Source organism: Carcharodon carcharias, chromosome 7 (genome assembly GCF_017639515.1).
Source record: "Carcharodon carcharias isolate sCarCar2 chromosome 7, sCarCar2.pri, whole genome shotgun sequence".
In the NCBI taxonomy this organism is placed as follows: Eukaryota; Metazoa; Chordata; class Chondrichthyes; order Lamniformes; family Lamnidae; genus Carcharodon; species Carcharodon carcharias.
The window spans coordinates 109,687,886-109,714,552 of record NC_054473.1 but is presented as its reverse complement, the minus strand read 5'-3'; the positions used below and the strand labels follow the sequence as shown (position 1 = coordinate 109,714,552).

At 45.3% G+C, this 26,667-nt stretch overlaps 1 protein-coding gene across 3 annotated transcripts in view; it reads left to right on the top strand.

Moving 5' to 3' along the window:
• st3gal2 (ST3 beta-galactoside alpha-2,3-sialyltransferase 2) overlaps positions 1 to 26,667 on the top strand; it is a 461,264-nt gene that overhangs the window by 125,205 nt on the left and 309,392 nt on the right. For all 3 annotated transcript variants that reach the window (XM_041191558.1, XM_041191556.1, XM_041191557.1), the window contains exon 2: positions 21,539 to 21,599. The gene's annotated coding sequence lies outside the window, so the exon portion shown is untranslated. The remainder of the gene's footprint in view (positions 1 to 21,538; positions 21,600 to 26,667) is intronic.

The following is a 26,667-nucleotide window of genomic DNA, read 5'->3' as shown; positions in this document are numbered from 1 at the left end:
CAACTCTTTTCTTCTCCGCCGATGCTGCCAGACCTGCTGAGTTTTTCCAGGTAATTCTGTTTTCATTTTTCTCAGTGGCCTGGTTCTGACAAGGTGTGTTGAATGGCTTCCATAGCCATCAGTAAGATGCCTGGATGTCATCTGCAAATAGAGATGGAGAGGTGGTGGGCGACAGGTCTTGATAGGGGAATTTCCAGTGACAGAACAAGTAATTATTTGAACTTCTGGATAATAACAAAACTGATTTTAGATGTTATTTCTGAATATTTCAAACCTTAGTTCACATGACAAGAAATGTCCAACTTGGTTAAAAGTTTATTTACCCTAAATTTTTTTTTTGTTCATTCATGAGATGTGGGCATCACTGGCTAGGCCAACATTTATTGCCCATCTCTAATAGCCTTTAAGAAGGTGGTGGTGAGCTGCCTTCTTGAACCGCTGCAGACCATGTGATGTCGGTACACCCACAGTGCTGTCAGGGAGGGAGTTCCAGGATTTTGACCCAGGGACTTTGGAAGGAGTGGCGATATATTTCCAAGTCAGGATGTTGAGTAGCTTGGAGGGGAACTTCCAGGTGGTGGTGTTCCCATGTGTCTGCTGCCCTTGATCTTCTAGATGGTAGCAGTCGCGGGTTTGGAAGGTGCTGTCTAATGAGGCTTGGTGAGTTCCTGCAGTGCATCTTGTAGATGGTACATGCTGCTGCCACTGTGCATCAGTGGTGGAGGGAGTGAATATTTGTGGATGAGGTGCCAATCAAGTGACTGCTTTGTGCTGGAAGGTGTCAAGCTCCCAGGGTTTGTTGGAGCTGCACTCATCCAGGCAAATGGAGAGTATTCCATCACGCTCCTTGACATGTGCCTTGTAGATGATTGACATGCTTTGGGGAGTCAGGAGGTGAGTTACTCGCTGCAGATTCCTAGCCTCTGACCTGCTCTTGTAGCCACAGTATTTATATGGCCAGTTCAGTTTCTGGTCAATGGTAACCCCCATGATGTTGATAGTGGGGGCTTCAGCGATGGTACTGCCATTGATTGTCAAGGGGCGATGGTTAGATTCTCTTTTGTTGGAGATGGTCATTGCCTGGCACTCGTGTGGCGCAAGTGTTATTTGCCACTTGTTAGCCCAAACCTGGATATTGTCCAAGCCTTGTTGCATTTGGACACGGACTCCTTCAGTATCTGAGGAGTCACAAATGGTGCTGAACATTGGCGTACCGACACCACATGGACTGCAGCAGTTCAAGAAGATAGGTCACCATCAACTTCTAAGGGGCAACTAGGGGTAGACAATAAAAATGTAGACCTAGTCAGCGACACCCGCACTCCAAAAAAGAATAAAAAACACCCTTGTTGAATAATCTGTGTGCATTGATGCAGGATGAACATAGAAACTTAGAAAATAGGAGCAGGAGTAGGCCATTCGGCCCTTCGAGCCTGCTCCGCCATTCATTATGATCATGGCTGATCATCCAACTCAATAGCCTGCTCCTGCTTTCTCCCCATATCCCTTGATCCCCTTCGCCCCAAAAGCTATATCTAACCCCTTCTTGAAAATGTACAATGTTTTGGCCTCAACTACTTTTTGTGGTAGCGAATTCCACAGGCTCACCATTCTCTGGATGAAGAAATTTCTCCTCATCTCAGTACTAAATGGTCTACCCCATATCCTCAGACTGTGGCTCCTGGTTCTGCACTTCCCCATCATCGGGATCATCCTTCCTGCATCTATCCTGTATAGTCCTGTTAGAATTTTATAGGTTTCTATGAGATTCCCCCTCATTCTTCTGAGCTCCAGCGAATATAATCCTAACCAACTCAATACCTCCCCAAATGTCAGTCCCGCCATCCCAGGAATCAGTCTGGTAAACCTTCGCTGCACTCCCTCTATAGCAAGAACATCCTTCAGATAAGGAGACCAAAACTGCACTCAATATTCTGAGTGTGGTCTCACCAAGGCCCTCTATAATTGCAGCAAGATATCCCTGCTCCTGTACTCGAATCCTCTCACTATGAAGGCCAACGTACCATTTGCCTTCTTTACTGCCTGCTGCACCTGCTTACCTTCAGCAACTGGTGTAAGAGGACACCCAGGTCTCGTTGCATATTCCCCTCTCTCAATTTATAGCCATTCAGATAATAATCTGCCTTCCTGTTTTTGCTACCAAAGTGGATAACCCAACATTTATCCACATTATACTGCATCTGCCATTCATTTGCCCACTCACTCAGCTTGTCCAAATTACGCTGAAGCATCTCTACATCCTCCTCACAGCTCACTCTCCCACTCAGCTTTGTGTCATCAGCAAATTTGAAGATATTACATTTAGTTCCCTCATCTAAACCATTAAAACGTATTGTGAATAGCTGTGGTCCCAGCACCGATCCCTGTGATACCCCACTAATCACTGCCTGCCATTCGGAAAAAGACCCATTTATTCCTACTCTTTGTTTCCTGTCTGCCAACCAGTTTTCTATCCATCTCAATACACTACTCCCAATCCCATACACTTTAATGAAAACACAATAGGACCCAGCTGTAACAATTACACAAAGAATGATAGCAGGACAAAGCTACCAGGGCATTGTCACCTTTGGAACTTTGACAGTCGCATCTTTAGAAAAGAAGGTGGGGAATTTCACTTGCACTTCAGATCTAAGCTCTGCAGTCCTGCCACATCCAGTCGTGAATGATAGTGGACAATTAAACAACTCACTGGAGGAGGAGGTTCCACAAATATCCCCATCCTCAATGATGGGCGAGCCAAGCACAGTACTGCATAAGTTAAGATTGAAGCATTTGCAACAATCTTCAGCCAGAAGTGCTGAGTGGATGATTCATCTTGGCCTCTCCCAACGTACCCTGGATCACAGATGCCAGTCTTCAGCCAATTTGATGGACGCCACGTGATATCAAGAAACGGCTGAAGGCACTGGATTCTGCAAAAGCTACGGGGGCCCTGACAATATTCCAGCAATAGTACTGAAGACTTGTGCTCCAGAACTTGCCACGCCCCTAACCAAGCTGTTCCAGTACAGCTACAACACTGGCATCTATCGGCAAAGTGGAAAATTGCCCAGATATGTCCTGTACACAAAAAGCAGGACAAATCCAGCCCAGCCAATCAGTCTACCCATCAGCCTACTCTCGATCATCAGTAAAGTGATGGAAGGTGTCAGCAAAAATGCTATCAAGTGGCAGTTACTTCACAATAATCTGCTAACTCACATTCAGTTTGAGTTCCACAAGGGCTACTCAGCTCCTGACCTCATTGCAGCCTTGGACCAAACATGGACTAAAGGGCCAAACTCCAGAGGTGGGGTGAGAGTGTCTTTCCTTGACATCAAGGCAGCATTTGACCAATTGTGACATCAAAGAGCCATAACAAAAGTGGAATCAATGTGAATCAGGGGGGAAACTCTCCGCTGGTTGAAGTCATATCTAGTAAAAAGGAAGATGTAGCAGTTGTTGGAAGTCAATCATCTCAGTTCCAGGACATCACTGCAGGAGTTAACCAAATCGTGTTTGCAAGCTAGATTGACTCTTGTTAAAATATGTGTTACTATGAGTAAACCCAAAATAACTTTTAACCCAATTTTCCTGTATTAGTTCCATATTATTTGACCCGCATTCCTTCACACAGACAAGTACAATATTCACAGTGATAATCACTTGAGAAATATTCAGAAAACAAACTATTGTTAATGTAAAAGATCATATAGTTTTCATTTTATGAACTAAGAAGTTTCTTTAACAGTTGGCCCAGCTCAAAATGAGCGCGAAAGGCACAATTTAGAGCAACCTGCTTCGGAACTTAGGGAATTCCATAGCCAAGGATGGCCAGCAGAGAAATTATGCATATTTTTCCCCAAAAATAAACTTTATTCTTAAAATTTGTAAAAGTACATTACAAAGCATTTCAACTTAAAAATTACAGGAAGTGCAATAAAATTCGATTTGTCTTCATACATTATGTTCCAGTCCTTGGTGCCTCCATACGTTTGTAATTCCCTTGATATTTACAATATATATTCCATGTCAGGCATAAAACCTAAGGGAAAAACATTTCAAATTGAAAAATTACAGAAAGTGCAATAGAATTCAACTTTCCTTCATACAGCATGTTCCTCTCTGAGGTACCTCAGTGCAATTTCAATACACTTGATATTTGCAAAGTACATTCAAAGTCAGGCAAACATCCCAAGGGGTTCTACAAATTTTCTAGCCCTTTGGGCGAGATGGAAACACAGTGGTAATATCACTGGACTAGTAGTAATGCAGAGGCCCGGGTTAATGCTTTGGTGGCATAGGTTCAAATCCCACCACAACAGTTGGTGGAATTTGAATTCAATTAATAAATCTGGAATATAAAGCTAGTCTCAGTAATGATGAATACAAAACTATCATTGATTGTCATAAAGACCCAGCTGGTTCACTAATGTCCTTTAGGGAAGGAAATCTGCAGTCCTTACCCGGTCTGGCCTACATGTGATTCCAGACCCATAGCAATGTCCTTAACTGCCCTCTGAAATGTTCAGTTCAAGGGCAACTAGGGATGGGCAACAAATGTTGCTTTTTCCAGTGACACCCTCATCCATGAAAGAATAAACCTTAAACAGTTTTTTAAATATTTAAAACAATTGGAGAGAGGACACCTCCATTTTGGGACACCCTCTCCCTCAGTTACCTGCCATGCTGGTGCTTTCAAGCTGGAAGGCCTCCCTCCAGCTTCAGGAGCTGCAATAAATGTCTATTCATGGTTCATGTTAATATTTTAGAAGTAATGTTTAGTTCTGGGAATATTATTGTTGTGGAGGCAAGGTATTAAAATGCTGGGGTTTAGAAATTGCCAGAATACTTAGAAGAAAATGGCAGTTCAGAAAGTTGCCCATAGTTGTTTAATAGTGTCAGAATAGAAGAGCTGGAGACATAAAACAGCAGGTGGGCTTATTTAGCTGGAGAACTGGAGATGTGATATCTGCACTGCTGCAAAGAAGATGTTTTCCAGAGTTAAAAACAAAAAACTGCGGATGCTGGAAATCCAAAACAACAACAGAATTACCTGGAAAAACTCAGCAGGTCTGGCAGCATCGGCAGAGAAGAAAAGAGTTGGCGTTTCGAGTCCTCATGACCCTTCAACAGAACTGATTTTTCTTTACAATGAGAGGGGTGAAATATAAGCTAGTTTAAGGTTGGGGGGGCGGGGCGGTGGGGGGGGGGTTGGTGGGGATGGGGGGGTTGGTGGTAGAGAGAAGTGGAGAGGGGGTGTTGTTGTAGGGACAAGCAAGCAGTGATAGGAGCAGATCATCAAAAGATGTCACAGACAAAAGAACAAAAGAACACAGAGGTGTTGAAGTTGATGATATTATCTAAACAAATGTGCTAATTAAGAATGGATGCAAGGTACAGCTCTAGTGTGGGTGGGGGAGCATAAAAGATTTAAAAATAATGGAAGTAGGTGGGAAAAGAAAAATCTATATAAATTATTGGGGGAAAAAAAAGAAGAAAAAAAAACAAAAGGAAGGGGGAAGAAAGAGAAAGGGGGTGGGGATGGAGGAGGGAGCTCAAGACCTAATGTTGTTGAATTCAATATTCAGTCTGGAAGGCTGTAAAGTGCCTAGTCGGAAGATGAGGTGCTGTTCCTCCAGTTTGCGTTGGGCTTTACTGGAACAATGCAGCATGCCAAGGACAGACATGTGGGCAAGAGAGCAGGGTGAAGTGTTAAAATGGCAAGCGACAGGGAGGTTTGGGTCATTCTTGTGGACAGACCGCAGGTGTTCTACAAAGCGGTCGCCCAGTTTACGTTTGGTCTCTCCAATGTAGAGGAGACCGCATTGGGAGCAACGAATGCAGCAGACTAAGTTGGGGGAAATGTAAGTGAAATGCTGCTTCACTTGAAAGGAGTGTTTGGGCCCTTAGATGGTGAGGAGAGAGGAAGGTAAGGTGCAGGTGTTACATCTTTTGTGTGGGTATGGGGAGGTGCCATAGGTGGGGGTTGAGGAGTAGGGGGTGATGGAGGAGTGGACCAGGGTGTCCCAGAGGGAACGATCCCTACGGAATGCCGACAGGGGGTTGAAGGGAAGATGTGTTTGGTAGTGGCATCATGTGGAGTTGGCGGAAATGGCGGAGGATGATCCTTTGAATGTGGAGGCTGGTGGGGTGATAAGTGAGGACAAGGGGGACCCTATCATGTTTCTGGGGGGGAGGAGAAGGCGTGAGGGCGGATGCACGGGAGATGGGCCGGACACGGTTGAGGGCCCTGTCAACGACCGTGGGTGGAAAACCTCGGTTAAGGAAGAAGGAGGACATGTCAGAGGAACTGTTTTTGAAGGTAGCATCATCAGAACAGATGTGATAGAGGCAAAGGAACTGCGAGAATGGGTTGAAGCCCTTACAGGAAGCGGGGTGTGAGGAGCTGTAGTCGAGGTAGCTGTGGGAGTCGGTAGGCTTGTAATGGATATTGGTGGACAGTCTATCACCAGAGATTGAGACAGAGAGGTCAAGGAAGGGAAGGGAAGTATCAGAGATGTACCATGTGAAAATGATGGAGAGGTGAAGATTGGAAGCAAAATTAATAAATTTTTCCAAGTCCCGACAAGAGCATGAAGCAGCACCGAAGTAATCATCGATGTACCGGAGAAAGAGTTGTGGAAGGGGGCCGGAGTAGGACTGGAACAAGGAATGTTCCACATACCCCATAAAGAGACAGGCATAGCTGGGGCCCATGCGGGTACCCATAGCCACACCTTTTATTTGGAGGAAGTGAGAGGAGTTTAAGGAGAAATTGTTCAGTGTGAGAACAAGTTCAGCCAGACGGAGGAGAGTAGTGATGGATGGGGATTGTTCGGGCCTCTGTTCGAGGAAGAAACTAAGGGCCCTCAGACCATTCTGGTGGGGGATGGAGGTGTAGAGGGATTGGACGTCCATGGTGAAGAGGAAGCGGTTGGGGCCAGGGAACTAGAAATTGTTGATATGATGTAAGGTGTCAGAGGAATCACGGATGTAGGTGGGAAGGGACTGGACAAGGGGAGAGAGAAGGGAGTCAAGATAATGAGAAATGACTACAGCTCCTCACATCCTGCTTCCTGTAAGGACTCCATCCCATTCTCTCAGTTCCTTCGCCTCCGTCGCATCTGTTCCGATGATGCTACCTTCAAAAACAGTTCCTCTGACATGTTTTCCTTCTTCCTTAACCGAGGTTTTCCACCCACGGTCGTTGACAGGGCCCTCAACCGTGTCCGGCCCATCTCCCACGCATCCGCCCTCACGCCTTCTCCTCCCTCCCAGAAACATGATAGGGTCCCCCTTGTCCTCACTTATCACCCCACCAGCCTCCGCATTCAAAGGATCATCCTCCGCCATTTCCGCCAACTCCAGCATGATGCCACCACCAAACACATCATCCCTCACCCCCCCCCCCCCCGTCGGCATTCCATAGGGATCGTTCCCTCCGGGTCACCCTGGTCCACTCCTCCATCACCCCCTACTCCTCAACCCCCACCTATGGCACCACCCCATGCCCACGCAAAAGATGTAACACCTGCCCCTTCACTTCGTCTCTCCTCACTGTCCAAGGGCCCAAACACTCCTTTCAAGTGAAGCAGCATTTCACTTGCATTTCCCCCAACTTAGTCTACTGTATTCAGTGCTCCCAATGCGGTCTCCTCTACATTGTAGAGACCAAACGTAAACTGGGCGATCCCTTTGCAGAACACCTACGGTCTGTCCACAAGAATGACCCAAACCTCCCTGTCGCTTGCCATTTTAACACTTCACCCTGCTCTCTTGCCCACATGTCTGTCCTTGACCTGCTGCATTGTTCCAGTGAAGCCCAATGCCAACAGGAGGAACAGCACCTCATCTTCCGACTAGGCACTTTACAGCCTTCCAGACTGAATGTTGAATTCAACAACTTTAGGTCTTGAACTCCCTCCTCCATCCCCACCCCCTTCCTGTTTCTTCCCCCTTCCTTTTGTTTTTTTTCCAATAATTTATATAGATTTTTCTTTTCCAACCTATTTCCATTATTTTTAAAACTTTTATGCCCCCCCCACCCCCACTAGAGCTATACCTTGAGTGCCCTACCATCCATTCTTAATTAGCACGTTCGTTTAGATAATATCACCAACTTCAACACCTCTGTGTTCTTTTGTTCCTTTGTCTGTGACATCTTTTGATGATCTGCTCCTATCACTGCTTGCTTGTCCCTACAACAACACCCCCCACCCCTCCACTTCTCTCTCTCTCCCCCACCCTCACCTTAAATGTCAACTCTTTTCTTCTCCGCCAATGCTGCCAGACCTGCTGAGTTTTTCCCGGTAATTCTGTTTTTTTTTCCAGAGTTGTTTTATTTTGGGAGTTAGGTCTAAATTAGTTTAAAAGCATTCAGTGAATCCTGAAAGACTACGTCGTCATGGAGATGGGTGGAGCCCAAGAAGGTTCTCTGGTTCATCTGAATGTTCTGCAGCAAGGAAAGAGGCCATACCGAAAAGGTGTTGTTAGCAGTCTCAGGAAGTTAGGGCTCAGTAAAGCCCTGGGAGTAATTCAGTGCAGTTGGGGTTGCAGTTTGAAGTTCACGTGGTTTGTAGCTCACAGGGTTGCTGGTAGCAGGCTCCAGGCCGTTAGGGCTCAGAGAAGCCCTGGGAAGCCGAGAAGGTGGTGGAAGGTCACTGGTTCCATGCTGGACATCATTAGGGCTCGGAAGAAGCCCTGGAAGCCATTTATACCTTGGTACAGCTGGGAAACTGAACTTCAGAGAAACTCTGGGGCAGTGCCATCTTAGTGAAGCTAGCAGTTTGCGAAAGAGTTAGAATTGTGCCGATAATTAGAGATTGGAGTGCAGCTTTTTGAATCCCGAGAAACGCCGTCTCAAGAGGAGAGGTTGAACCATTGGGAGGTGATCAGTCATTGGGGCAGTCTAAGACAGAGAGATTTTTGAGGGAATTCAGAGGTTAGATCTTTGAAAGTGAAGAGTTGAAATCTTTTGTGAGGGAGACAGAGTTTTAAAGAAATTTTGTGACTTTCAATGGTCACTGACATCTGGGTGGTGCTGAGATATACAGCTGCCATTTAATGTGCTGCTCGTGTGTTTGACTACAGTTTGCCTGTTAATTCAGATTTACCTCATGTTAGTTCTAAATGTTGGAGTATAACATGGATAATGTAAATTGTTTTATTTTCTGACTTTGTATAATAAAGTTTATTTTGTTAAGTTAAAACCATGGAATCTTATGGCTATATTCTCCTAGTGGGTAACTTGGATTTCAAACTTCGTCTACTTTAAACAAAAAGTTACTGGTCCCTAACCGGATCGTAACAGAGCCCACAAAGTCAGTGAGCCTGCCTTTTGGCCATTAATTGGCAAATTCAGGGAAAATTACATATGAGTGAATGTTCTTCTCATACAGTCTTCTGACCCTTATTTGAACCTGTTGGCAGGGTCCTAAAGCTTGCAGGAAAATCTGTAGTGTTGTTCCTCAAACTTTCATTGAGCAACGTTGAAACAGTGTTTGAAGTTGAGGATAGAGAGTTCAGAGTGGGAATGAGATGGAAGATTGCTTTGATGTTGCTGTCAACTGTACAGAAACTGAGGACATCTCTGAGTACAGTATAAAGCAGCTTGGATTATATTTTCATCTTCACTTAGGCCATAATCTGCAGAGTTCATTTCAATTGAATTAAAATTGGGTAGGTTCTATAACTGGCAGGTTTTAGAAAGGTGGACAATCTGCTTTACCATATTACTACTCAAGTGATGAAGACAGATTTATCATGACATTTCAAAATAAGTAGTGTTAACTGAGTAGATTCTGTTGCATGAGAAGCTTTGGCAATATGGCAGAACTGACTTATGAATGAACATAGAACAATGTGGGACTGAGTACAGTACTACCTACACAGTGATGTAAGAAGGCACATGACTCAGACCTAGGATCAGTGTGGTGTTGAGCAGAGACATGTTAAGATCTAGACATGGAGGTAGCTTCTTACCTGTACCCTTTACTGTATATATGTATATAATTGCAAGTAGTTAATAAAGACTCACCGTTAACATACAGAAGACTACAAAGACTTCATTACCAGCACCATTACAACCTGGTGGCAGCTGGTGACCTCAGCCACCTAGAAGAACAAGGATTGCAGATTTGGGGCCACCAGCACCCGTAAGTTCTCCTCCAAGTCACATACCATCCTGACTTGGAACTATATTGCCATTCCTTCACTGCCACTGAGTCAAAATCGTGGAACTTTCTCCTTAACAACACTCTGAATGTTAATATACCCACAGCATCGGTTCAAGAGATGGCTAACCACTACCTTCTCAAGGGCAATTAGGGATGGGCAATAAATGCTGGCCTTGCCAATGATGTTCACATCTTAATAATGAATTTATAAAATGCATATAGGTTTTTCCTACATATAGGCCATTTTCTCAGGAAAAGTTAATAATAACCTTCACAATGTCCAATTAGAGTCCATATTAAAACTTTATGCTATAGAGGTGCAGCCTATAGTTCAGTAAATACGGTCAATTTTTTAAAAGGGCAATAATTTTGGGAAATTATTGAATTAAAATGTCTTCTAAATCTATTGTTTCAAATTTTCCCACTTTAATTGGTTGTATAAAGCCTTCTAGTGAATTGAAAATGTTAAGCTTTTTTCTCAGTTTGATCCAATCTCTCGATCAGAGATCGAGTGGCACAACAGTTAAAGCACATTTTACATTGTTCTCACTCTAATTTGAGTTTCGGTACATTTCTACTTAGACTTAAGTGGAAAGAAATACCAAATTCTGGGTGGAACACAAAAGTTTGTAAATACTTTGGCCAAAGGCATTTGCAAAATAAACCCTTCAGTGTCTGACAGAACCCTGCTCCAACATCTAACTTAGCAGAGTGAAATACTTCAGTTGATTAAAGTCTTAAATAAAAATGGAAATTACTGGAAAAACTCAGCAGGTGAAGCAGCATCTTTAGAAAGAGACAAAAAAGGCATTGGATTAACCCTTTCTTCTCTCCACAAATGCTGCCTGGCCTGCTGAGCATTTTCAGCATTTCTTGTTTTTACGGCTTAAAAAGTGTTGAATAGCATAAACTTTCAACTTGATCAGATGTCAAATCCAAACAGCTCCTTTATCAAATTTCAGTAAGCAATACCTTTGACATTATTGCCAAGTTAACTTGGATGAAATAATAGGAGTTTGAACATCATGAATGTAGAGAGCAGAGGAGTCATTCCCAATTTAAGGACCATTCTTTCCTGCTGTATATTCACCTTGTGAACATTGTTTTCATTTTTGGTGGTACTTCACCATTTTTCCATCAGATCCCGAACCCCCCCCACCCCCCCGGCCCTCAGCAATGGATGCTGCCTGCAGATGCACAAGAATTATCCTTTGGAAAACCTCCATTTGATTTTCCCCCTCCTCTTCTGATGTTGGAGCTGCCTGGCACCGCAGAGGTATCAAATGGGAACTCAGCAGAGCACTAGGTTTGATCAGTCAGTGTCACTGTCATTGGTCTTCCAATATATCAACTTACTAAGTGGCACAGGAAACTATAGGGACATAAGCACAGAAGTAGGCCATTTAGCCCCTCAAGTCTGTTCCCTCATTCAATGAGATCAGGGCTGATCTGTGGCCTAACTTTACATACCTGCCTTTGCCCATATACCTTAATATTTTTGGTTATCAAAATCTATCAATTGCTGATTTAACCATTGATCTAGCGTCATAGCTGTTTGTGGAAGAAGTTCTAAATTTCTACCACCCATTGTATGTAGAAATGTTTAATTTCATTCCTGAGAGCTCTGGTTCTAATTTTTGCACTGTGCTCCCTGTCTTAGTCTCCCTAACCAGCGGAAATAGTTTCTCTCCATTAACCCTACTTATTCCCCTTAATATCTTGAAAACTTCGATCAGATCAACACTTAACCTACTAAATTCCAGGTAATACAACCCTAGTTTATGTAATATCTCCTTGCAATTTAACTCTTGGAATCCAGGTATCAATCTGATAAATCTAACTGCACTCCCTCCAAGGCCAGTATATCCTTCCTAAGGTGTGGTGTCCAGAACAGCTCACAGTAACTCCAAGTGTGGACTAGCGAGGGCTTTATATAGCTGAGACATGACTTTTCCCCCATTGTATTTCAGTGCTCTGGATCTAAAGGCCAGCATTCCATTAGCATTTTGATTATTTTCTGAACCAGTTCGTGCTACTTTAATGATCTATGTACTTGGACTCCCAAGTCTCTTTGGACCTCCACTGTTCCTAACTTTTCACCATTTAAGAAAGTAACCTGTTTTAACCTTCCTAGTTCCAAAGTGGGTGACCTCCCTTTTCCAGATATTGAAATTCATTTATCACAGTTGTGCCCATTCACTGAATCTATATAGCCCTTTGTAATTTCATGCTTCCATCTACACTGCTTACAATGCCATCTATCTTTGTGTCATTGGTAGACCTGAGTGTGTGGCTTTCTATTTCATCATCTAAGTCATTAATAAATACAGTATGTATTTGAGGACCCAACATAGATCCCTGTGGGACAGCGCAAGACACATTCTACTATTAAAGTATCTGCCCATTATCCTGACTCTCTATCACTTGCTGTCTTGTTTTTTGTTTCAACAATGTACACAGGCCGTCAACATTGTAGCTGAGCTAACTTTATTGATAACGCATTTTCCTAACATAAACACATATCTCTGCAGTAACTGAATTCTATCAAGACAGGCTCCAACCTGTGCTATCTGACCTTCAATCACCAGGTCAGGAGACACCATTCCTCTTAGAGAGTACCGTATATTGCCTAATACTGGAGTCCACTACCACAATCCTCAATATCATAATATATCATTAGCCAATTTTCTAACCAGAACCTAATATGGTCAAATGGGATGCTCTTTATGAAATTGTAAACCAGCACTTCAGCTTAATCCTTAATTGATCAGCTAATTTCAAGGAAGAAACAAACTTCATACAGTTAGCCACATGGGGCAGGATTTTTCAGTCGGCGTGCAATAAAAACAAAAAACTGCGGATCTAGAAGGGGGTGGGGATGGAAGAGGGAGTTCAAGATCTAAAGTTGTTGAATTCAATATTCAGTCCGGACGGCTGTAAAGTGCCTAGTCGGAAGATGAGGTGCTGTTCCTCCAGTTTGCGTTGAGCTTCATTGGATCAATGCAGCAAGCCAAGGACAGACATGTGGGCAAGAGAGCAGGGTGGAGTGTTAAAATGGCAAGCGACAGGGAGCTTTGGGTCATTCTTGTGGACAGACTGCAGGTGGTCTGCAAAGCAGTCGCCCAGTTTGCGTTTGGTCTCTCCAATGTAGAGGAGACCGCATTGGGAGCAACGAATGCAGTCGACTAAGTTGGGGGAAATGCAAGTGAAATGCTGCTTCACTTGAAAGGAGTGTTTGGGCCCTTGGACAGTGAGGAGAGAGGAAGTGAAGGGGCAGGTGTTGCATCTTTTGCGTATGCATGTGGAGGTGCCGTAAGTGGGGGTTGAGGAGTGGAGGGTGATGGAGGTATGCCTTGGCTAGGGTAGTACATAATATCCGGGAGCAAAGGAAACAAACAGCAGCTATAATCAGCCCTTTCAGAAGATGAGGGCAGTTGGGAAAAACAAAATGTGAAAGGCAGACTGGCAAAGGTCATGCTGCAGGAAGAATAGGAATCAGGGATTCTAATTTATTTTATTTCCTTCATTAACAAACACATCTAATGAAGAAGCTCAGTATACCCAAATTAAAGGGGCTGACACACCCCAGTTATTGGCAAAACTACGTGTGTGTTTTAATGAATGATGAGTGAAAGAGGAGAGAATGGGAAGAGCAAGATTAGTTCCAATTCAATGTGGTTTCAAAAAGAACAAGTGACATTGAACTGTTCAACATAATTCCCCTTACTCTGGCACACAGTTTCTTTATTTTAAATAGCCCAGTAACTATATGTGGATGTACTCCAGGCTCACAGGTAATAAATCCAGTTAGTTTGCACAAACCCTTTTTAAGCCCAATTATACCAGGGGTTTCTCCTGGATCGGACATTGCTGAAACTTTCTATCTTTCAAAAATGCATATTTTCCAGAATGCTGATTCTTGTTCTTGATTCTGTTAGAAAGGTAGCAGGACAGGTGGAGAGAGCAGTTAATAAAGCATATTGGCTTTATTAATAGAGCCTAGAGTACCAGAGCAGGGAGGTTTTGCTGAATTTATATAAGACCCTTGTTAGACCTCAGCTGGAATATTGTGTAAGTTCTGGGTACCATACTATAGGAAGGATGTGAACACATTGAAGAGAGTGCAGAAGAGATTTGCAAGAATGGTCCCAGGGATGAGATACTTCAGCTATGAGGATAGATTGGAGAAGTTGGGACTGTTCTCCTTGAAGGGGAGAAGGCTGAGAGGAGACTTGATAGAAGTTTTCAAAATCATGAGGGGGCTGAACAGAGTAGATAGGGAGAAGCCATTCCCACTCATAAAAAGATCAAGAACGAGAGGGCACAGATTTAAAGTGATCTGCAAAAGAAGCAAACGTGACATGAGAAAAAACTTTTTCACACAACAAATGGTTCGGGTCAATGTTCAATTGAGGCATTCAAGAGGGCATTAGATGATTATTTGAATAGAAACAAGGTGCAGAAGTACAGGGAAAAGGCAGGACAATGGCACTAGGTTATAATGCTAATTGGAAAGCCGGTGCAGACATGATGGGCTGAATGGCCTCCTTCTGTGCCGTTAAGATTCTGTGATTCTGTGAATGGTACATTTTCAAGTCTGTAGGTTTGAATTAGTTTCTCAGTTAACGTTTATTAAAATCAAAAGCAATCTTCCTCCTCTAAGTTAAAAGCAAAAAACTGTGAATGTTGGAAATCCAAAACAAAAACAAAAATACCTGGAAAAACTCAGCAGGTCTGGCAGCATCTGCGGAGTGGAGCACAGTTAACGTTTCAAGTCCGAATGACCCTTTAAGTAAAAATAAAAGAGAGATGAAATATAAACTGGTTTAAGGGGGAGTGGGTGGTACGAGTAGAGCTGGATAAAGGGCCAGTGATAGGTGGAGATAACCAACAGATGTCACAGACAAAAGGACAAAGAGATGTTGAAGGTGGTGATATTATCTAAGGAATGTGCTAATTAAGGGTAGAAAGGAGGACAAGCAAGGTACAGATAGCCCTAGTGAGGGTGGGGTGGGGTGAAGGAATCAAAAAAGGCTAAAACAATGGATGGAAATACATTTAAAAATAATGGAAATAGGTGGGAAAAGAAAAATCTATATAAATTATTGGAAAAAAAAGGGGGGGAAATCAGAAAGGGGGTGGGGAAGGAGGAAAGAGTTCATGATCTAAAATTGTTGAACTCAATATTTAGACCAGAAGGCTGTAAAGTGCCTAGTCGGAAGATGAAGTGCTGTTCCTCCAGTTTGCGTTGAGCTTCACTGGAACAATGCAGCAAGCCAAGGATGGACATGTGGGCATGAGAGCAGGTTGGAGTGTTGAAATGGCAAGCGAAAGGAAGTCTGAGTAATGCTTGCGGACAGACCGAAGGTATTGTGCAAAGCGGTCACCCAGTCTGTGTTTGGTCTCTCCAATGTAGAGGAAACCGTATTGAGAGCAAGGAATGCAGTAGACTAAATTGAGGGAAGTGCAAGTGAAATGCTGCTTCACTTGAAGGGAGTGTTTGGGCCCTAGGACAGTGAGGGGAGGGGAAGTGAAGGGGCAGGTGTTACACCTTCTGTGATTGCATGGGAAGGTGCCGTGGGAGGGGGTTGAGGTGTAGGGGGTGATGGAGGAGTGGACCAGGGTGTCCCGGAGGGAACAATCCCTGCGGAATGCCGCCGGGGGTTGATGGGAAGATATGTTTGGTGGTGGTATCATGCTGGAGTTGGCGGAAATGGTGGAGGATGATCCTTTGAATGCGGAGGCTGGTGGGGTGATAAGTGAGGACAAGGGGGACCCTATCATATTTCTGGGAGGGAGAGGAAGATGTGAGGACGGATGCACGGGAGATGGGCCGGACACGGTTGAGGGCCCTGTCAACCACCGTGGGTGGAAAACCTCGGTTAAGGAAGAAGGAAGACATGTCAGAGGAACTGTTTTTGAAAGTGGCATCATCAGAACAGATGCAACGGAGGCGAAGGAACTGAGAGAATGGGATGGAGTCCTTACAGGAAGCGGGGTGTGAGGAGCTGTAGTCGAGGTAGCTTGTCGGTAGGCTTGAAATGGATATTGGTGGACAGTCCATCACCAGAAATTAAGACAGAGAGGTCAAGGAAGGGAAGGGAAGTGTCAGAGATGGACCATGTGTAAATGATGGAGGGGTGGAAATTGGAAGCAAAATGAATAAATTTTTCCAGATCCTGACGAGAGCATGAAGCAGCACCGAAGTAATCATCGATGTACCGGAGAAAGAGTTGTGGGAGGGGGCCGGAGCAGGACTGGAACAAGGAATGTTCCACATACCCCATAAAGAGACAGGCATAGCTGGGGCCAATACAGGTATCCATAGCCACACCTTTTATTTGGAGGAAGTGAGAGGAGTTTAAGGAGAAATTGTTCAGTGGGAGAACAAGTTCAGCCAGACGGAGGAGGGTAGTGGTGGATAGGGATTGTTCGGGCCTCTGTTCGAGGAAGAAGTGGAAAACCATCAGATCATCCCGGTGGGGGATGGAGATGTAGAGGGATTGGACATCCATTGTGAAAAGGAGGCAGTTGGGCCAGGGAACTGGAAATTTTTGATATGATGTAGGGTGTCAGAGTTATCACGGATGTAGGTGGGAAGGGACTGGACAAGGGGAGAGAGAATGGAGTCAAGATAGCAAGAAATGAGTTCTGTGGGGCAGGAACAGGCTGACATGATCGGTCTGCCGGGACATTCCTGTTTGTGGATTTTGGGTAGGAGGTAGAAGCGGGCCGTCCGAGGTTAGGAGACTATGAGATTGGAAGCTGTGGAAGGAAGATCTCCAGAGGAGATGAGGTCAGTAACAGTCCTGGAAACAATGGCTTGATGTTCAGTGGTGGGGTCATGGTCCAGGGAGAGGTAGGAGGAAAAGTCTGCGAGTTGGCGCTCAGCCTCTGCGAGGTAGAGGTCAGTGCGCCAGACAACAACAGCACCATCCTTGTCAGCGGGTTTGATGACAATGTCAGGGTTGGACCTGAGAGAACGGAGTGCAGCAAGTTCAGAGGAAGACAGGTTAGAGTGGGTGAGAGGAGCAGAGAAATTGAGACGACTAATGTCACGCCGACAGGTCTCTGTGAAAAAATCAAGAGAAGGTAAGAATCCAGAGGGAGGGGTCCAGATGGGGGGAGAATATTGGAGGCGGGTAAAAGGATCCGTTGAATGGGGAGTGGACTCCAGGCCAAAGAAGTCAGCACGGAGACAAAGGCAGCAGAAGAAGAGTTCAGCTTCGTGCTAAGCCCGAAATTCATTGAGATGAGGGCATAAGGGTATGAAACTAAGTTTCAACACTCCACCCTGCTCTCATGCGCACATGTCCGTCCTTGGCCTGCTGCATTGTTCCAATGAAGCTGGAGGAACAGCACCTCATCTTCCGACTAGGCACCTTACAGTCTTCCGGTCTGAATATTGAGTTCAACAATTTTAGATCATGAACTCTCTCTCCTCCATCCCCACCCCCTTTCCGATCCCCCCCCCTTTTTTCCCAATAATTTATATAGATTTTTCTTTTCCCACCTACTTCCATTATTTTTAAAAGTATTTCCATCCATTGTTTTATCTCTACCTTTTAGCCTTTTTCGATTCCTTCGCCTCACCCCACCCCCGCTAGGGCTATCTGTAACTTGCTTGTCCTGCTATCTACCCTTAATTAGCACATTCCTTAGATAATATCACCACCTTCAATACCTCTTTGTCCTTTTGTCTGTGACAACTTTTGGTTATCTCCACCTATCACTGGCACTTTACCCAGCTCTACTTGTCCCATCCACCCCCCTTAAACCAGCTTATATTTCACCTCTCTTCTATTTTTACTTAGTTCTGTTGAAGGGTCATTCGGACTCGAAACGTTAACTGTGCTCCTCTCCGCAGATGCTGCCAGACCTGCTGAGTTTTTCCAGGTATTTTTGTTTTTGTTTTTAATCTTCCTTCTCTGTTGGCTCAGATGGTGAGAGCGATGAGAAGGGAAGTCCTAGGTTCGGCTCCCACTTGGTGCTGAGATAGCTGATCTCAGCCAACGTCGTGGAGATGAGTTATAATTGATTGCAGTGCTCCTGAGAAAAGGAGGGAAAATGTCAGCCAGTTGTCCTGTTCCTGACTGAATGTCCAGTAAGTGCTGCTGTAAAATGCAGCAATGTCAGGTGAGGACATCTACCAATCCCAGCCCTGGCCGTGTATTCACTATACCCCCTGACCTTCCCCTCTCTGACGCTGAACGTTCAGTGCTCAGCAAAGGACTTAGTTTCATACCCTTACGTCCTCATCTCAATGAATTTTGGGCTCGGCATGATGCTGAACTCTTCTTCTGCTGTCTTCGTCTCCGCGCTCACATCTTTGGGCAGAAGTCCTCTCCCCGTTCAAAGGATCCTTTTACCCACCTCCAATATTCTCCCTCCACCAGGACCCTTCCCTCTGGATTCTTACCTTCTTTTGATCTTTTCATTGAGAACTGTCGGCGTGACAATAGTCATCTCAATTTCTCTGCTCCTCTCACCCATTCTAATCTGTCTCTCTCTGAACTTACTGCACTCCGTTCACTCAGGTCCAACACTGACATTGTCATCAAACCCGCTGACAAGGGTGGTGCTGTTGTCTGGCGCACTGACCTTTACCTCGTGGAGGCTGAGCGTCAACTTGCAGACTCTTCCTCCTACCTCTCCCTGGACCATGACCCCACCACTGAACATCAAGCCATTGTTTCCAGGACTGTCACTGACCTCATCTCCTCTGGAGATCTTCCTCCCACAGCTTCCAACCTGTTAGTCGCCCAACCTCAGACGGCCCGCTTCTACCTCCTACCCAAATCCACAAACAGGACTGTCCCGGCAGACCAATCATGTCAGCCTGTTCCTGCCCCACGGAACTCATTTCCCGTTATCTTGACTCCCTTCTCTCTCCCCTTGTCCAGTCCCTTCCCACCTACATCCGTGATTCCTCTGACACTTTACATCACATCAACAATTCCCAGTTCCCTGGCCCCAACCGCCTCCTCTTCACCATGGTCGTCCAATCCCTCTACACCTCCATCCTCCACCAGGATGGTCTGATGGCCCTTAGCTTCTTCCTCGAACAGAGGCCCAAACAATCCCCACCCACCATTACTCTCCTCCGTCTGGCTGAACTTGTTCTCACACTGAACGACTTCTCCTTTAACTCCTCTCACTTCCTCCAAATTAAAGGTGTGGCAATGGGTACCCGCATGGGTCCCAGCTATGCCTGACTCTTTATGAGGTGTGTGGAACATTCCTTGTTCCAGTCCTACTCCAGCCGTCTCCCACAACTCTTTCTGCGGTACACCGATGATTACTTCGGTGCTGCTTCATGCTCTCGTCGGGACCTGGAAAAATTTATTAATTTTGCTTCCAATCTCCACCCCTCCATCATTTTCACATGGTCCATCTCTGACACTTCCCTTCCCTTCCTTGACCTCTCTGTCTCAATTTCTGGTGATAGACTGTCCACCAATATCCATTACAAGCCTACCGACTCCCACAGCTACCTCGACTACAGCTCCTCACACCCCGCTTCCTGTAAGATCTTCATCCCATTCTCTCAGTTCCATCGCCTCCGCCGCATCTGTTCTGATGATGCTACCTTCAAAAAAAGTTCCTCTGACATGTCCTCCTTCTTCCTTAACTGAGGTTTTCCACACACGGTTGTTGACAGGGCCCTCAACTGTGTCCGGCCCATCTCCCGCGCATCCGCCCTCAGGCCTTCTCCTCCCTCCCAGAAACATTATAGGGTCCCCGTTGTCCTCACTTATCACCCCAACAGCCTCCGCATTCAAAGGATCATCCTCCGCCATTTCCGCCAACTCCAGCATGATGACAACCACCAAACACATCTTCCCTTCATCCCCCTGGCGGCATTCCGTAGGGATCTTACCCTCCGGGACACCCTGGTCCACTCCTCCATCACTCCCTACTCCTCAACCCCCACCTACGGCACCTCCACATGCATACGCAAAAGTTGTAACACCTGCCCCTTCACTTCCTCTCTCCTCACCGTCCAAGGGCCCAAACACTGCTTTCAAGTGTAGCAGCATTTCACTTGCATTATCCCAACTTAGTCTACTGCATTCATTGCTCCCAATGCGGTCTCCTCTACATTGGAGAGACCAAACGCAAGCTGGGCGACTGCTTTGCAGAACACCTGCGGTCTGTCCACAAGAATGACCCAAACCTCCCTGTCGCTTGCCATTTTAACACTCCACCCTGCTCTCTTGCCCACATGTCTGTCCTTGGCTTGCATTTCCCCCAACTTAGTCTACTGCATTCGTTGCTCCCAATGCAGTCTCCTTTACATTGGGGAGACCAAACGCAAACTGGGCGACCGCTTTGCAGAACACCTGCGTCTGTCCGCAAGAATGAACCAAACCTCCCTGTCGCTTGCCATTTTAACACTCCACCCTGCTCTCTTGCCCACATGTCTGTCCTTGGCTTGCTGCATTTTTCCAGTGAAGCTCAACGCAAACTGGATGAACAGCATCTCATCTTCCGACTAGGCACTTTACAGCCTTCCGGACTAAGATATTGAATTCAACAACTTTAGATCTTGAACTCCGTCCTCCATCCCCACCCCCTTTCTGTTTCTTCCCCCATCTTTTGTTTTTTACAATAATTTATATAGATTTTTCTTCTCCCACTTATTTCCATTATTTTTAAAATCTATACCTTGTATGCCCTGTTAGTCTTATTCCACACCACCCCCACTAGAGCTGTATCTTGTGTGTCCTGCCATCCGTTCTTAATTTGCACATTCATTTAGATAGTATCACCACCTTCAACACCTCCTTGTTCTTTTGTCTGTGACATCTTTTGATTATCTGCTCCTAACACTGCTTGCTTGTCCCTACAACCGCCACCCCCCCACCACTTCTCTCTCCCCCCGCCCCCCCAACCTTAAACCAGCTTATATGTCACCTCCTCCTACTTTTACTCGGTTCTGTTGAAGGGTCATGAGGACTCGAAACGTCAACTTTTTTCTTCTCCGCCGATGTTGCCAGACCTGCTGAGTTTTTCCAAGTCATTCTGTTTTTGTTGAGAACATGATCGAGCTTGGCTGCTCTCCTGCCACAGTTAAATAGCTTGCCTGTAGTCATTGTCTGGGATCACACATGAAGAATGACAACCCAGTGAGATAAAGGAATGTGTCAGCAGTAATGAAACATAAACCAGCATAAAGCAATAGTCGTGAAGGGGAGGGATGGATGCAGCAAAATTTGCAAAAATTAAAATGAAAACAAAGGAAGGAATGCAGACTATTGTAAATCCTCCTGTCGTCCAGAGAAATACTTACAATTCTGATAGATTGCTGAAGCAGTACTCATGTAATATAAGACATTCTTCTGATTTACATGCAGGTTCCGAATGCCAGAAAGGTTGGACATGTTGCAGGAGAAGCAAAGGATCATTACCTGACAGGTATGTTTTCAAATGAGGCTTAAAATACAGATTTCAACTAAACGAGCTGCATGTTTTTGTTTGACACTTTTAATTATCAGTGAAATCCCCTTTTAGTGTGAACTTGTGCTTGAAATTAGACCAATAACTTTTCCCAAGATAATTTATTTTTACCATATGGAATAATGACTGTACAACATAAGCATAGGATTATCCAGAAGTCCTTCCTGCTAATACTAAAGATGGGCTGGATTTTCTCTCTAGGGTTGGGGAATGAGATCAACTCTATTTCTAAGTCCCAAACTTTGTTGGGAGGGGGAAACAATCTCTAATTAAAATTTTCAAGGGGGCACCCCTCCTTAATTGCCCATTAAGGACAGTGGATGTGCTCTCAAAGCTGCAAGGCCAATCAGAGGCCTTCTAGCTAGAGTGGACCAGCAGACTGATGGAGAGTAAGTAAGAGACAGGGTTTAAAAATGGGGGAGCCCTTTCCACTTTTTTTTAAACCTTTTCCACCAAGAGAGAATCTAACCATCTCTCTTTAACATTCAATGTCATTATCATTACTATCAACATGCTGGGGGTTACCATTGACCAGGCTTGGCCTGAATAGCCAAGTGGTTATGGTACTGGGTTTGTAACCCCAAGATCAAGAGTTCAAATCTCACAGTGGCAAACTATGAAACAATGTAACTTCATCTGAAAAACAGTTGGAAACGTGTTTGTACTTGAAAGAGTTACCATTGACCAGAAACTGAACAGGACTGGCCACATAAATGCTGCAGCTACAGGAGTAGGTCAAAGGCTGGGAATTCTGCAGTATGTAATTTGCTTCCTGGCTCCCCAAAGCCTGTCCAACATTTACAAAGCATAAGTCAGGAGTGTGATGGAATATTTTCCACTTGACTGGATGACTGCAGTTCCAACAACACTCAAGAAGTTCAACACCATCCAGAACAAAGTCTCCCATCTGATTTGCACCCCATTCACCACTTTCAACATTCAACCCCGCTACACCAACACACAGTGGCAGCATGTACCATCTACAAGTTGCATTGCTACAACTCACCAATACACATTCGAAAGCACTTTCTAAACCTGCGACCTTTATTACCTAGAAGGACAAGAACATCAAGTGCATGGGAACAACAGCACCTGCAAGTTCCCCTCCAAGCCACACAGCATCCTGACTTGGAATTATGACAGAATTTTCCTTTCTGGAGACTAAGTAGGATGGTGCGTCAGAAAGTCAGTGTGGTTTCTGCATGGCAGCGGGTCAGATTTATCTGACCAATTTTGTGCCTTCCAGCTCATTATTTATGCATCAACGAGGAGCTCGTCAAATCGCCTGGCAGGGAGGTCAGGGTATCGTCCGCCCTGCTGTTACCTCATGGTTCGAAGGTCCTGGCGCCATATTTAAACTGCACCCGCACAGACATTCACTCACTGCAGGCCAGGTATGTAGTATAGTCCTGCTTCACCATGATGCCCAAGAGGACAAAACTCTCCCCTCCACCGTTCAGTGAGGCCTCCCTGGGGATTCTCCTCCAGGTCGTCCAGGAAAGGTGGGAGGTCCTCTTTCCGAGGAATGGGATTCTGATGTCCCCCACTTGACCACACTGGCCCAGGAGGAGGTTGCCAGGGAGATCAGTGCCCGTGGCCAACAGAAAAGGACCACCCTGCAGTGCAGGAAAAGAATGAATGACCTGATGCACTCCATCAGTGTAAGTGAAACTTTTTCTCACTCCAAATTCACTCTCATAAGGGCATCAGGTAGTCTAAAGGTTAGAATCCACAGAGATGTCAAGTTCCATTAAGTCACACTCAATCTCATCGCAGTGATTTGCCTTTATTTCCACATCTGCGACATGAACAAAGGCACTTCATATGTGAAAATGATGACCAGACAATATACATGTGTCTCTTGCATCTCTGGCAGACATAATTTGGTCTCATGAGAATTGGTCATCAAGGTTAGTGATTACCCTGATGCTGTTGCATTGAACTCTGTGGTTTGTGGATGCTACAAGTATTTGCTGTGACCAATGCTGGAGTCTTTCCTCCCAAGTGTACTTTGCAATGGTGGTTATTATATCACTGAGTTTTTGGGAAAAGTATAACTCACCGTTGAGCACCATAGCCTTTCGAGCCTCCCTGCAGAGTGTTTTTGTATCCGCATTTAAGACTGAATGTTATTCCTTTCATAGTTCCCACTCTCCTCATGCATAATGCTGAATGATGTAAGTGACATTGGAAATGTCTGCTCGAGGGGAATGAGTGCGTGATGTCAGTGGTGTGTACTCATCCTGATGAAGCCGCCTACTTATCTGTGAGGATCGTACTTTGCTCCTGAACGGCTGCCTAGCAGTGCATTACGGAATCCTTCTGGAAAGGCACAGTATGCAAATCGATGTGGAATTCATTGCATGACTGTGCACTCAATGACTTAAGGTAGATGGAAGGGATTGGCCTTTGTGAGATGGACAATGTCGAGGACTGTAATACTATGAAAACAATGCTTCAGCACATTTTCTGAGTACCCAGCAGGATCTATGAAGGGAAGAAGTTGTCTTTCACTGCTGTGTCAATACTGACTGGGCCACATTTCTCCCAAATGCCAATGCAATGCAGGATGGAGACTTGGCAGGCTTCCAACGATTGCAGGGTCGTAAGTTTTTGTCAATAATCAAACGAGGATCCTGCTGAGCCACTCTGTGTGACGACAATGCCAATGTAACTCGCAACTTTGGGTGCATGCTGTCGAGTAACAGGTCACTGCGTCGTGATATCAGATGACATTTTAGGGCTGAAGTAGCAAGTTTAGGCCTCTGCATTATTCATGCATAAAAGCTGGCATTTGGAGAGATGGTGCTGTCCTGATGCTGCTCCCTCTTGAGATGTTCAAGACCGAACCGTTGAATGTTTTTCCTGTTAGAGCTGCCTTGCTAAGCTGCTGTCATACTGACATGAGTGCACCAATGTGTGCAATAGCGTTTCAGCCACTTGAAGGATGCCATGCCCATTAACATGTTGAAACCATGGTTGAAAGGACTACACTATGTGTAGTTGTTAAAGGAGGCATGCTAGTGGAGTGCTGATCACATTCCACAGCAGCCAAATGTTCTCTAGGCTACTGAGCCTTCCAAGGATGTCGCCATCATCAGGTTTGAAGATGACTTATGCTGCCACTGTTGTCATTGTGAGATTGATGACCTTTTGTGATATATTGACACCGACAGTGAAGGTTTTGTTATTCCCCTGCATCGAAGCCTGAAGAGAACTTCAATTGTGAAAACTTTTCTTCACTTTGTTCCCCCTGACAACTTGTAACTATGATGCTGTAACAGGCATGTCTGCCATACGTCATGCCCATGCAATGGCATCCTCATGTGCCTCGTCTGAATCGTGGCGCTCTTCAGATTCATCCCCTTCCAAGTCCTCCTCATCTGAGGAGATGTCTAGCTCCTCCATATCTACTTCTGGCAACATATCTCTACCAACCCTATGCGCTGGGCTTCCTCAACTATCTCTGGCACCTGGGCGTGACTCAGATTGTATGAGTTGTGTGAGCTCCCTTGGTAGCTAGCACAAACATGTTGGATCGAATTCCTGTGGTCACAAATGAGCTGAATGTTCAGAGATTTAAATAATTTTCTATTAATAAATTTCATAGGCTGCTGCCTGGGAGCTATCAAGGCCACATGTCTGCAGTCGATGGCACCTTCCACTTGCAGGAAGCCTTAGATCACAGCAAATCCCACAGCTCTAGCATCTAGGTTTGCTCCACGTGGAACTGCACATAACGATGAGCTTTACTGAAAAGAGCATCTGTCACCTCCCTTGTGCATTCATGTGTAGCCGATTGTGACATTCGGTAAAGGTTCCCAGTGGAGCCCTGGAAGTAGCCATTGGCAAAAACATTCAGTGCGGCGATGACCTTCAGAGCAACCGGCATTGGATGCACCCCAAGTTCGTGTGGTGTAAGATCCTCACGGGGAATGTTGCAAATATGATGTACCACATTCCTAGACAAGGGAAGGCACCTGTGGCACAACCTTTTGCTTATCTCCATGTATGAGCTGCATCTTCTGTAGATCCTTGGCCGCACCAATGGCTTCATGGATTTGGCCCCTCCTCATCAGCATCTGGGACATCCTGGGGCCCAGCTGGCTCTTGTTCCTCAGGGTGATGGTCTTCCCTTGGCAGTGCTAATCAGCAACATCCCCTTCTTCTCTTCATCCTAGTCAAAGCCATCAAGAAGGCAGCATTGCCCTGCAGCCTGCGTTCTCAGCTCCTCCTTCTTCCAGTGAACAGATAAAATTGAACAGTCAATAGTAGTTCCCTTGAATGGTCTCCTACCATATGCAAGCCAGCAATGCAGTCTCTAGCACTGGCTTGCCCTCAGTCTATACCAATGCCACTCCATGCAGGATGATATCATTCTGAAGGACAACAGGTGATTGATCTTTCTCCTCAGACATGACTACACATTCACAACTAAGGTCCTAATTAGGGTCAAAAAGACCCAAACCTACGATCCACTGTCAGGCTTCTGGTGCTTGATCTCCAGTGGCCTTGACGATAATTTCCAATGCCCAATCCTTGCACTATGTCATGACTGCTAGCACGGTGCCTTGAATGCCATGACCAGTGCGCTGGGAACATGGAGGCTTGTAAGGTCTATGCCCCCTCTGAGCAGCAGATGTGGCCCTTGATTGTTTGACTCTACATACATTCTGACATGTCTCTGTAAGGATCAGGTGCCAATTTAAAAAAAATCATTTTAATGTGATTTGGACATCGCTGGCGAGGCAACATTTATTCCCCATCCCTAGCTGCCCTTGAGAAGCCTTCTTGAAGCGCTGGAGTCCACGTAGTGTAGGTACGCTGTTAGGGAGGGAGTTCCAGGATTTTGACACAGTGATAGTGAAGGAACAGTGATATATTTCCAAGTCAGGATGGTGAGTGGCTTGGAGGGGAACTTCCAGGTAGTGGTGTTCCTATGTGTCTGCTGCCCTTGTCCTTCTAGATGGTGGCAGCCATGGGTTTAGAAGGTGCTGTCTGAGGAGGCTTGATGAGTTCCTGCAGT